General features: G+C 42.5%; 1 protein-coding gene across 3 annotated transcripts in view; it reads left to right on the top strand.

Moving 5' to 3' along the window:
- DCC (DCC netrin 1 receptor) overlaps positions 1 to 12,393 on the top strand; it is a 1,035,978-nt gene that overhangs the window by 862,344 nt on the left and 161,241 nt on the right. The gene's annotated exons all lie outside the window — the stretch shown is intronic.

Genomic DNA, 12,393 nt, shown 5'->3' with positions numbered 1-12,393 from the left:
AGGTTGATATTATCAGTCACAATGCAAAACACAAGAATACATTGTGCAAAACTCAGACTGATGGACAAATATGATACCACCAATATTTCTGTAGCACTAGTGCCGGATCTCTGCGGAAGCTCACCTCCGAATAGCGCGCAATTCCATCTCCACAGAACTCATCCTGCATGCTAATGACAGCTACGCATTTCGCCATACAGTAAATCACCTAATTTGTCCGTAGCTGGACATGCGTGCAGCGCAGAATCAGTCTCTCTACATACTGGGCCTGATTCTGATTTGGAAGTAAAGCACAGAAGCAAGTAACTTTGTATCTGGAACAAACCATGTTGCCATGCAAGGGGAGCAAAAACATTTATATTTTTTTCTGTGCAGGGTAAATACTGGCTGCTTTTGCATGCAGCCCACAAATGTTCAGCAGCTTTATTTTTACACTGCAATTTGGGCACATCCCACCCAAATCTAACGCTCTCATACTTGCCTACTCTCTCGGATTCTGCGGAAGACATCTGGTTTCTCGGGTAGTCTCCCGCAGCACCAGAAGAGTGGGCTCCCCTCAAGCATTTTGCCCACTTACTATTGCCCCCCACCCCCCAAACACTATTGAAGTGGGCAGAATGGGGAGATAAATATGAAGAAAATGTTGACCCGGTGGAGGGGGTGGGGTCTAATGATGTGATTATCATATATGCTAATTGCACCTTTTTACCTCCACCCCTATGCAGATATTGCTCAAGTGTGTACTTTTCCCATGAGGGGGTGGGGCCTAATGATGCAATTAGCTCAGCCCCGCCCCCATAGCCGCCCACCTGCTTCTCCTCTCTGGGTATCTCCCGGAGAGAAGATTAGTAATGTAGGTAAGTATGCTCTCTCTGCACATGTTACATCTGCCCCAGCTGCAGTGCAACATGGTTTTGCCCACGAGCATGGTTACTTTTTTATTTTTCTTTACTTCTAATACCCCTTTTCCACTTACGAGCACGGGTCGCAGCCGGGAGCCTGACACGGGAGCTGCCTCCTGCTGCGACCCGTGCTCAGCCCCTTTCCCATCAGCAGTCACAACCCGGCATATGCCGGGTTGGTGACGCTTCTAGTGACGCGGCAGGGGCGGCGCAGGGAGATCACATGATCTCCCAGCGCCGCCCTTCCATACAGTGTAAATGGGAGCCGTGTCGCATCGACACGGCTCCCGTTTACACTACAACTCTACCCGGATCATTCCCGTGTCCTACCCAGGTAGATAGCCGGGTAGGATTCACGGGTCACTTGATCCGGGTTGACCCTTTTCCACTTGCAAAAAACACGGGTAAATGCGCGCCCCCGTGCATTTACCCATGTTTTTTGAGCTAGTGAAAAAGGGGTATAAATCAGAATCAGGCCCAGTGAGCACATTTATTACCTGGGCGAACATTCCTCATGGCAGTCTTGTATTTGGTGCGTACAAGTACACAGTAATACATTTTCATACCGTTATATGGCATCCCGCATAAAACAAAACCAGTCTGTTTTCTGAATACACCTCCTCTTCTCACCGGACGGTCACATCTCCCGGTTAGCCGTGCCCAGTTACCTTCAGAACATTTAAATGGGAATTTTACCAATTTTTTTAATTTTTTTATAGATCTCTCTTCTGTTATGTGACGGATGCAAACAAATGTGTGCACGTCATCATGACCATGAGATAATGGCTCATCGTACTGATAATTCTAAGCATGTTGCTGAAACCAGCAGAGAAAGGGCCTCTGGGGGTCATTCCGAGTTGGTCGCTCGCTAGCAGTTTTTAGCAGCCGTGCAAACGCTATGCCGCCTCCCACTGTGAGTGTATTTTAGCTTAGGAGAAGTGCGAACGAAAGAATCGCAGAGCGGCTACAAAAATTTTTTGTGCAGTTTTAGAGTAGCTCAAAACCTACTCAGCGCTTGCGATCACTTCAGACTATTCAGTTCCTGTTTTGACGTCATGAACACGCCCTGCGTCCGTCCAGCCACGCCTGTGTTTTTCCTGGCACACCTGCGTTCTTCCGAACACTCCCTGAAAACGGTCAGTTGACACCCAGAAACGCCCTCTTCCTGTCAATCCCTCTGCGGCCAGCAGTGCGACTGAAAAGCTTCGCTAAACCTTGTATGAAACTACATTGTTCGTTGTAATAGTATGACGCACGTGCGCACTGCGCCGCATACGCATTCGCAGAAGTGCCGATTTTTTGCCTGATCGCTGCGCAGTGACCGAAATCTGCTAGCGATCAACTCGGAATGACCCCCTTTGTGCACAAAAAGGAGACTCTCTCAGGGCAAAAATAGATCTAAGTGACAGGTACAGAACAGCACTTTGTTTGGTATCTGGATGTCGTAAATGATTCCCAGTGGAGATGGAAAAACTCCGCTCACACTGTATGTTTTGCTCTACAGTTCCAAGAAAAAAAAGTTTGAAAAAACCCCCACAGTACTTGAATGAATTGGGTATAGTTTCTCCTTTTCACAAGAGTCCCAGAGATTTGTGAATACTGCTGCTTGAACCCACCAGGTAGCTGCAGCACAGCGCTCCCCAGTTGGGGCTACCAACGTGCTACATACACCTTTATAGCTCTTCAAGGCAAAAGTCAGAAAACTTTGCTGAGATTTCTTTTTTTCAGAGCCTGAGTTAAAAAGGTTCCAGACAGAATCGCTGAAGTTCTAAAGCAGCGGTGCTCCATCACCAAGGTGATAAACACAAACAATAGCATCTTTATCATTTTACGTTCCTGCATTGCAGGCTGAATTTCTTCGCGGCGCGGGTGCTATAAAGAAAACCAGATAAAGCATGCCTGGTGGACAGACGGAGGGAGACTTCCAGTGTAATGCTGCTTGCATCTGTAATGCTTTATTACAGCTGTTGTGGGCCAGAGCTGAATTCAGAACCTTGTGTGTTAACATCGGCCAAGGGGAGAAGATGACAATGGTTCTGCGTCTCCCGGCTCTGCCCGCATAATGATAATTTTATTAGATGATCCTCTGTTGGCATTTGGCAGAGGCGCAGTAGATTTCCTCTTACTACTGCCTGGTCATTATCAATGTGATGAGTTTCCAAGAGGCATAAAGAAAAGGATAGATGTTATGTCTCATCTATCAGTCATCATGTTCTAGAGTACGAAGCTCTGCAGGTTGTATCGGTTTATAATGGGTGTATATATCAATATTATGAGGTCTTCTGATGCATACACTTTCTATCCTGCCGAAGTTTCTTCCCAAACTTTATTTTTTTGTATTTTGTTTTTATATGTATTACTTACATTGCTCTAAAACAGGTTTTCACAGTCTTTCACGTGACCCCCAGAAAACATTGCTTATATGTCTATGCTCCACAGCATATGTGACCAGGTTATGTATCACATACAGGAGAATAGGTGTATCAGAGCTGTCGGAATGGGGGGAAGGGGGGGGGGGGCAAGGCTCCTACTTTAAAAGTCTGCCACCGGCGCCACAGCGTGCTGCCCATGTCCTGTCCTAGCCGGTTCTTCACTGATGCATCACTGAAGAGTGAAGAGCCAGCTAGAACATGGGGCAGCAGGCTGCGGCGCTGGTGGCAGCCTTTTTGAAGTATGAGTCTCCGCGGGGATCCGGAGGTAAGTGCTCCATGCACGGGGGTGGGTGGGGGGGATGTGAATCAGGGAGGGAGAGACAAAATGTATTTTTTACTATGCCCCCACAATCACAAAACATTCTGGCGCCCCTGAATACAGTACAGGAGAATTGGTGTATCACATACAGGAGAATAAGTGTATTACATACAGGAGAATTGGTGTATTACATACAGGAGAATTGGTGAATTACATGCAGAATAATTGGTGTATCACATACAGGAGAATTGGTGTATCACATACAGGAGAATTGGTGTATTACATACAGGAGAATTGGTGTATCACATACAGGAGAATTGGTGTATTACATACAGGAGAATTGGTGAATTACATGCAGAATAATTGGTGTATCACATACAGGAGAATTGGTGTATCACATACAGGAGAATTGGTGTATCACATACAGGAGAATTGGTGTATCACATACAGGAGAATTGGTGTATCACATACAGGAGAATTGGTGTATCACATACAGGAGAATTGGTGTATCACATACAGGATAATTAGTGTATCACATACAGGAGAATTGGTGTATCACATACAGGATAATTAGTGTATCACATACAGGAGAATTGGTGTATTACATACAGGAGAATTGGTGTATCACATACAGGGTAATTGGTGTATCACATACAGGAGAATTGGTGTATCACATACATAAGAATAAGTGTATTACATGCAGGATAATTGGTGTATCACATACAGGAGAATTGGTGTATCACATACAGGAGAATTGGTGTATCACATACAGGAGAATTGGTGTATCACATACAGGAGAATTGGTGTATCACATACAGGATAATTAGTGTATCACATACAGGAGAATTGGTGTATCACATACAGGATAATTAGTGTATCACATACAGGAGAATTGGTGTATTACATACAGGAGTATTGGTGTATCACATACAGGGTAATTGGTGTATCACATACAGGAGAATTGGTGTATCACATACATAAGAATAAGTGTATTACATGCAGGATAATTGGTGTATCACATACAGGAGAATTGTGTATCACATACAGGAGAATTGTGTATAACATACAGGAGAATTGGTGTATTACATGCAGGAGAATTGGTGTATCACATACATAAGAATAAGTGTATTACATGCAGGATAATTGGTGTATCACATACAGGAGAATTGTGTATCACATACAGGAGAATTGTGTATAACATACAGGAGAATTGGTGTATTACATGCAGGAGAATTGGTGTATCACATACAGGAGAATTGTGTATCACATACAGGGTAATTGGTGTATCACATACAGGAGAATTGGTGTATCACATACAGGAGAATTGGTGTATCACATACAGGGTAATTGGTGTATCACATACAGGAGAATTGGTGTATCACATACATAAGAATAAGTGTATTACATGCAGGATAATTGGTGTATCACATACAGGAGAATTGTGTATCACATACAGGAGAATTGTGTATAACATACAGGAGAATTGGTGTATTACATGCAGGAGAATTGGTGTATCACATACAGGAGAATTGTGTATCACATACAGGAGAATTGTGTATCACATAAAGGAGAATTGTGTATCACATACAGGAGAATTGTGTATCACATACAGGAGAATTGTGTATCACATACAGGAGAATTGGTGTATCACATACAGGAAAATTGGTGTATTGCATGCAGGAGAATTGGTGTATCACATACAGGAGAATTGTGTGTCACATACAGGAGAATTGTGTATAACATACAGGAGAATTGGTGTACTACATGCAGGAGAATTGGTGTATCACATACAGGAGAATTGTGTATCACATACAGGAGAATTGTGTATCACATAGAGGAGAATTGTGTATCACATACAGGAGAATTGGTGTATCACATACAGGAAAATTGGTGTATTACATGCAGGATAATTGGTGTATCACATACAGGAGAATTGTGTATCACATACAGGAAAATTGGTGTATTACATGCAGGATAATTGGTGTATCACATACAGGAGAATTGTGTATCACATACAGGAGAATTGTGTATAACATACAGGAGAATTGGTGTATTACATGCAGGAGAATTGGTGTATCACATACAGGAGAATTGTGTATCACATACAGGAGAATTGTGTATCACATACAGGAGAATTGGTGTATCACATACAGGAAAATTGGTGTATTGCATGCAGGAGAATTGGTGTATCACATACAGGAGAATTGTGTATCACATACAGGAGAATTGTGTATCACATACAGGAGAATTGTGTATCACATACAGGAGAATTGGTGTATCACATACAGGAGAATTGGTGTATCACATACAGGAGAATTGGTGTATCACATACAGAAGAATAAGTGTATTACATACAGGAGAATTGGTGTATTACATGCAGGAGAATTGGTGTATCACATACAGGAGAATTGTGTATCACATACAGGAGAATTGGTGTATCACATACAGGAGAATTGTGTATCACATACAGAAGAATTGTGTATCACATACAGGAGAATTGGTGTATCACATACAGGAAAATTGGTGTATTGCATGCAGGTGAATTGGTGTATCACATACAGAAGAATTGTGTATCACATACAGGAGAATTGGTGTATCACATACAGGAGAATTGTGTATCACATACAGGAGAATTGGTGTATCACATACAGGAGAATTCGTGTATCACATACAGGAGAATTGGTGTATCACATACAGGAGAATTGGTGTATCACATACAGGAGAATTGTGTATCACATACAGGAGAATTGGTGTATCACATACAGGAAAATTGGTGTATTGCATGCAGGAGAATTGGTGTATCACATACAGGAGAACTGATGTATCTCATACAGGAGAATTGGTGTATCACATACAGGAGAATTGGTGTATCACATATATGAGAATTGGTGTATCATATATAGAAGAATTGGTGTATCACATATAGGAGAATTGTGTATCACATATAGGAGAATTGGTGTATCACATATAGGAGAATTGTGTATCACATATAGGAGAATTGGTGTAATATATACAGGAAAATTGGTGAATTACATGCAGGAGAATTGGTGTATCACATACAGGAGAACTGATGTATCACATACTGGAGAATTGGTGTATCACATACAGGAGAATTAGTGTATCACATATATGAGAATTGATGTATCACATATAGAAGAATTGGTGTATCACATATAGAAGAAATGTGTATCACATACAGGAGAATTGTGTTTCACATACAGGAGAATTGGTGTATAACATACAGGAAAATTGGTGTATTACATGCAAGAGAATTGGTGTATCACATACAGGAGAATTGTATATTACGTTCAGGAGAATTGGTGTATCACATACAGGAAAATTGGTGTATTACATGCAGGAGAATTGGTGTATCACATACAGGAGAACTGATGTATCACATACAGGAGAATTGGTGTATCTCATACAGGAGATTTGGTGTATCACATATATGAGAATTGGTGTATCACATATAGAAGAACTGGTGTATCACATATAGGAGAATTGTGTATCACATATAGGAGAATTGGTGTATCATATACAGGGTAATTAGTGTATTACACATACAGAAGAATTGGTGTATCACATACAGGGTAATTGGTGTATCACAAATAGGAGAATTAGTGTATCACATACAGGAGAATTAGTGTATCACATATAGGAGAATTGGTGTATCACATACAGGAGAATTAGTGTATCACATACACGAGAATTGGTGTATCACATACAGGAGAATTGGTGTATCACATATAGGAGAATTGGTGTATCACATACAGTATAGGAGAATTGTGTATCACATATAGGAGAATTGGTGTACCACATACAGGGAGAATTGGTGTATCACATACAGGTGAATTGGTGTATCACAGACAGGAGAATTGGTGTATCACAGACAGGAGAATTGGTGTATCACATACAGGAGAATTAGTGTATCACATACAGGAGAATTAGTGTGTCACAGACAGGAGAATTGGTGTATCACATACAGGAGAATTGATGTATCACATACAGGATAATTAGTGTATCACATACAGGATAATTAGTGTATCACATACAGGATAATTAGTGTATCACAGACAGGAGAATTGGTGTATCACATACAGGAGAATTAGTGTATCACATACAGGAGAATTAGTGTGTCACAGACAGGAGAATTGGTGTATCACATACAGGAGAATTGATGTATCACATACAGGATAATTAGTGTATCACATACAGGATAATTAGTGTATCACATACAGGATAATTAGTGTATCACAGACAGGAGAATTGGTGTATCACATACAGGAGAATTAGTGTATCACATACAGGATAATTAGTGTATCACATACAGGATAATTAGTGTATCACATACAGGAGAATTGGTGTATCACTTACAGGAGAATTTGTGTATCACATACAGGAGAATTAGTGTATCACAGACAGGAGAATTGGTGTATCACATACAGGAGAATTAGTGTATCACATACAGGAGAATTAGTGTATCACATACAGGATAATTAGTGTATCACATACAGGATAATTAGTGTATCACATACAGGATAATTAGTGTATCACAGACAGGAGAATTGGTGTATCACATACAGGAGAATTAGTGTATCACATACAGGATAATTAGTGTATCACATACAGGATAATTAGTGTATCACATACAGGAGAATTGGTGTATCACATACAGGAGAATTGGTGTATCACAGACAGGAGAATTGGTGTATCACATACAGGAGAATTAGTGTATCACATACAGGATAATTAGTGTATCACATACAGGATAATTAGTGTATCACATATAGGAGAATTGGCGTCTCGGTCTTTGTGTGCATTAGTCATGTTTTCGTTGCACCGTCCACTGTTTTTTATTTTGTCAGTGTTGCAGCATCGTTAGTAAGCTGGGTGTAAGAGTCCCAACTGCGTCCAAACACATTAATCAAGCACAGAAGTTTCAGTGCACTCCCATGACACTACCATCAGACACAGCCGCTCCGTGTAACCTAATAATCGCTATCCAGTTGCCGCCCTTTTACGCCTACTTGCTGGTATTCTCCGTTCACACAACGCAACTGCTCGCTACTTTGGACGGACTGTGCGGCTCATGAGCATACTACATATCTGCAGATCCAGGCGCATGCTTAAAATGGGCTGATGCATCCGTCTTAGAATCCCCCACCGAGACGTAAGGCGTGCGCATGTGCGTGTGACAATTTGTGCGCCTTAAGCATATTTGCATGGCATGACTTAAGTCCAGTTCTAATTCTGACAGAGATGATGAAAAAGCTCTTTAATAAAAATATTGCATTTTTTACACATCTGTGTGACAAGCAAAAAAAAAAAATCTATTTTAGCCAACAAAAGGAGCGCAGTTTTTATGCAGCTTATTCTTTTTAATATATCCTTCTATGCTTAATACTCAGCTCTCAGCGGCCCAGGTCTTCCTAACAAGGCCAAGATTCCTGTGATACCTCCTCGTATGCAGTACATTGACCTTAAATCATAATGAAGCTCTGAATGAAAGAAATACAGTCACCCTCCTCTCTATCGCTTGCCTGTGTCTGAGTCCTCAGAGCTTCTTTTCTCCTTGGATAAAAAATGAGGCAGCCTTTTATTTATCGCCCGGGGCGAGGAAGGGTGAGGATCTTGCATATTTTCTCTTTCAGCGATATTTTACCTTCTGAACGTACATTTAAGAATGTAGAAAAGATATTTTAGATCCCTCCGACCGGACTGCCTCCCTCTTCTCCAGTGGTGGGGATGAAAGGAGAGACCCGATTTGCAGGGCAGGTGCAGTAGAGAGTTGGCTCCTCCTCTTTCCTTGCAACATAGTTAAATGAATTAGGAGAATCTCTGAAAATTAAATACGTGTTTGAGAAAGTCCAATTTTATTTAGGCTGCCAGGTAAATGAGAGGCGGGTGGTCCCAAGGGTGGAACCTCCACATTTCTGGTAATAGGGTGTGCAAATAATTACACACCCTATTATTACAGTCCTTGGTACACAGCACAGACGCCGTTCTCTGTGGCACGTCCCACCATGGATGGAGGACTAAGAATATGTGAGGAGACACTGTACATGTGCAGTAGCGCACTAAGGATAAGGGTCAGAGGTTGCGGCACTGACCGGAATGCTACAAAGGGAGACCATGCGGAGCGCTCCCCTGCCAACACTGCCTCGTTCCATCTTTATCACTTCTGGCTTCCTGACTTTGGGTCATTTCTTTTGTATGCCACGTATCCTGAACCCAGACCATGACCTGACTGTTCTGGTTGTTGCCTGTAATAACTGCCCGCATTGAGGTATCTATAAATGCAAGGTAAGGTGTGCACAAGAACCCCTGAATACAGGGAGGCCCTAACTGCACACCCTGCACCCATGTTTTTTTACTTACCACTCCAGAGTCCTGCGTTGGTGCTAAAGCAGAGGCAGAAATCACCTAGAAAATACTGTGGTGGCCATTTTGCCTGTGATTTTCACATGAGCAGAAGAGATTAGTCACTGGGAATATGGCAGGCACCATTTTTCCGGAGACCTGTGCAAGCACAGTAGACTCTGGCACATTGCCAGTCTACTGCACCGCAGAGAGGATGGGGCCCGCACAGAGCCTGACTACCGGCCTCTGGATCCTGCCTCGGTGACCTGAACTTCTGTTAGCTGCTCTGTCTCGGTGTCCTGCCCTAGTCTCTCCGCTCACGTTCAGAATTTACCTGGGCTGTGTTAATTGCAAAGTCCAAACTTATTAGCAGGGGTTCCCCTGTGAATTCCTAACCCTCAGTAGACTCTGAGCCATTAGGCTAAGAAGTGCAACCTTTAATCGGGACGATTTAAGGCCGATTTCCCTTGTGTCTGATTGCCAGTGCACACTACACGATTTAATGAATTAGCTTACACCAGGTTGCATGCCAGATCGCCTGGACAATGTCGCATGCAACCACGGGAGCGCGCAAGTCACCTGTAAACACTAGGTGATGTAGACGATTTGTCTTTACAAAACAGCAAATCGTCCTGATATTGCTCTAGTGTGTACCTGGCTTAAGTGGGGGACAATTAATTTTTAAGATACTACTGTAATACTTGTTGCAGCTAGTACAGAAAATGTGAGCAGCTACAATAAAACAGAGATAGTGTAGGAACAGGGTTATGGAGAAGAGTGAGAGCGACTGGAGCCCTTTGAAGAAATTAGCGTTGTGGGACTGTTCAAGAGTTTTGAAGAGTCTGATAGGGAAGGATAGAGACCACCATTTAGGAAGAGCAGACTTACAGACATGCATGGTGTGGGCTTAGAGTAATAGACATTAAAAAGTCCCTGGGGGACAGCGAATGGTACTGGGAGAGTATTTATGGGTGAGGCCAATAATAGAAGTTTGGATTTTTTTAGGAATTATGGAGGAAGTTTATAGGAAGCCAGTGAAGAGATGGACAGAGAGAGGTAGTGGAAACGTGATAAGTGTACATGAGACTTGCAACAGTAGCAGCAGTATTCAGGACTGATTGTAGGGGTCTTGTCATTGGCCAGCAAGCAGGAGGTTACAATAATCAAAGTGAGAAACTATACGGGTATGGTGCAATCAGGGTAAGGAAGCATGTGTTTGGATTTGTGCATGCAAATAATGCAGGATGTGGGATTATTATTATTTATTATTATTACATTTTATTTACAAGGCGCCATAAGAGTTTTGCAGCGCCATACAAAGGACAGTACAGGGAGCCAAAACTTAGCATTACAGTAAATAAATAACATAAATAGAGTACAGGTAACAAAGAGCAGCACAATTCTCAACACATAATGCAGCTAAGATGTAGATAGCGATGGAGTAATCATTGTACTACTAGGGGCTGGCGACCATAGATAGAGATGAGCCTTTACCAGCAGGAGAAAAAGCGGGTAAAGATGGTGGCTGAGTAGGAGAGAGCTGCGAGTGAAATATGTCGAGAAGAGGGCTTTGACAACAAGAGGAAAGAGGGACCTGCTCTGAAGAGCTAACAATCTAGTGGGAAGGGGCAACACACAGATGACATGAGGTCCAAGCAAGCGGGAGGCAGCCTTATGGCAGTATGTAAGCAAAGCAGAGATGTTCAAGGCATGAGGCAGGGGGATGGAGGAGCAGCCTCAGGACTGGGTTATGCATCGGGAGGGTACGCTTTGATGAATAGGTGGGTTTTTAGTGCCCGTTTGAAGCTTTGCAAGATCGGGGAGAGTCTAATGGAGCGGGGGAGCGCGTTCCCCTGAAGGGGTGCCGCACGGGCAAAATCTTGAACTCGTGCATGGGAAGCAGTGACCAGGGCAGAGGAGAGGCGACGGTCATTGGCTGACCATAGTGATACAATGAGTGATACATAGTGGGGAGCGGGAGGTGGCCCAGAGGTTTGCAGTCAGGTAGGATAGCAGGGTCACTGACTGTGGAAGAGGCATCATGCAGTGGTTTGGACAGTGACAGGAGGAATAAAGTCAGTGTTTTTCTATATTTAACTTGAAATGCCTTTGAGACATACATGAGCAGATGGGTGAATGACAGTTTAGGATGATGCCTAATAAAGAACTGAGCTCGCTGACAGAATCGCTGTATGTAAATCTGAACAGGGAACCTTTTGGGGAAAGAGTGCAGAATTTATTTTCTGTAAAACACTAAAAACATAAACACTAAAAAATGAGACATCATCCCTCTGTATTTTACCAATTTGTCAGTATTTCCTGCAACCCCTGCCCCCACTGTTTGCAGCGTCGTCTACAGAAATTAATAAAAAAAATGGTTTTGACAGGTTTTTTTTTACAGTGTAGCTCAGATTGGATAATTTCCCCATTGTGTCACAGA

The sequence above is a fragment of the Pseudophryne corroboree genome, chromosome 1 (genome assembly GCF_028390025.1).
Source record: "Pseudophryne corroboree isolate aPseCor3 chromosome 1, aPseCor3.hap2, whole genome shotgun sequence".
NCBI classification, from domain to species: Eukaryota; Metazoa; Chordata; class Amphibia; order Anura; family Myobatrachidae; genus Pseudophryne; species Pseudophryne corroboree.
This window is presented reverse-complemented; position numbering and strand designations above follow the sequence as displayed.